This window comes from Leucoraja erinacea, unplaced genomic scaffold (assembly GCF_028641065.1).
Source record: "Leucoraja erinacea ecotype New England unplaced genomic scaffold, Leri_hhj_1 Leri_592S, whole genome shotgun sequence".
In the NCBI taxonomy this organism is placed as follows: Eukaryota; Metazoa; Chordata; class Chondrichthyes; order Rajiformes; family Rajidae; genus Leucoraja; species Leucoraja erinaceus.
The window spans coordinates 10,847-12,546 of NW_026576501.1; the positions used below are offsets into that span (position 1 = coordinate 10,847).

Sequence of the window (1,700 nt, forward strand, 5' to 3'; positions counted from 1 at the left end):
CACCGGCGGGAGAAGGAAAGTCGGGAACAGCAGGTAAGAGACCCTGCGTTTCCTTCAACTTACCTTCTAGGTGCAGACATGGACCAGGTCCATGTAAGGCCGGCGGGAGAACCACGGAGGAGCGGCAGCGGCAGCGGCAGCGGCAGCGGCAGCAGCAGTGGGAGCCGGCAGCTGCAGCAGCACTAACAGCTGCAGCAGCACTGACAGCGGCAGCAGCACAGGCAGCGGCAGCAGCACAGGCAGCAGCAGTGGCAGCTGGCACTTCGTGAGGAGCTGGCAACGGCAGGAGCAGCATGGGCACATCGATTCCCGGAGAGGGAAAAACACCTGTGCCCAACTTCGCTCCAGCATGGTGAGAAAGTTCATTTCTCGACAGCAAAGGACTTCGCAGTTGACTGGCTGCAATCTACTACAAGGGACCAGTATGTGAGTACCAGGGTCAGTCCCATCGGGGTTTTAGTTACAATAATCGCTTCTTGGCTTTTTGGCTAAGATCAAGTGTAGTATCTGTTCTTATCAGTTTAATATCTGATACACCCCTTATCTACGGACCATATATATTAAATAAAAACTATAGTAGCTGTTATCATCAGTTTTAATGTCTTATATGTCCCTTAGCTAAGGACCATATAAGTAGGAGTGCCCAGAATTGAGGGCATTAGAGTGGGGTTGGCCGGCTGCAACGACCACTAGGGACCAGTACCGTCAGTACGGGGGTGGGTCCCAGGGGTCTAAGATAAAGGAGCAGCCAGGAGTGCTGAGAGCGTTGAAGCCAGGTTAAAGGAATAGATGGAAGCAGCTGTGCCAGTTATCCCCCTCACCGGCCATATCCACTTCGCGGAAGGAAGGACAAAACTGGAGAAGGAGGACCGTGGAGCCAGCGGCACTTGGATCAACCGTAGTGGGATCAGCTGTGCCCGATGTCGGCCCCGCACCGGCCAGATCCATATGACCGAGCGGTAGGCTAGACACAAATTAAACAAGGTAGTGGACTCAGAAGGGTCGGACTTTGCATAAAACCGCCGGCAACCAGCGCCCGAGAGGGCTGGAGCGGGAAGAAGCGGTGTATGGAGCCTTGCTCCAACGTGATAAAACCACAGCAGTACCTCTTTGAGGGCTGCACAATGCTTCTACCCCATCAGAGGGGAGCACTGTGGGTCAGTTCTGGGTTGACTTGCAAGAGGGGTCCGCAGAACAAAAGACAAGTGGGCAGCAGTTAAGCCCACATGGGTACCCCGTGCGGGACCCTAGAGATCTCTAACTCTATAAAAAAGAGTAGGCAGGACCCTGATGGGCCAGAGCCTGGTAATACAGCGTCCCATGATCCTAACACAGCAGGGACTCTGCTGGACATGGTGGCTGATTACTTTAGCCAAGTCAAACATGGGTAGACTTGGATCCAGGATGGCAATAGTATTACTATATGTCTGGCCACAAACGTCAACAGGGGAAAAAATTTACAAACACTGGCCAGACATCTGCCACCTGGCAACGGTGAGGCATTACAGGTGCCCAGTGTAAACCAATGCATTTGGCAGCATATGGACGAACATCAGGAACCAGGACCTCAAGATCCAGAGAACCTTCAAGGGATTGACGGAAGGCATCATAGCATACACCCGCACCCTGGACTAAACGTAGGTAACCAAAGACCATCAAGACGCACTAGATCTGTTTAATAATATGCAATATGACCTGAA

General features: G+C 52.6%; 1 pseudogene; it reads left to right on the top strand.

The window, feature by feature from the left end:
- Positions 1 to 468: 468 nt before the first annotated feature.
- Positions 469 to 576, top strand: LOC129694264 (U2 spliceosomal RNA; annotated as a pseudogene).
- Positions 577 to 1,700: the final 1,124 nt, after the last annotated feature.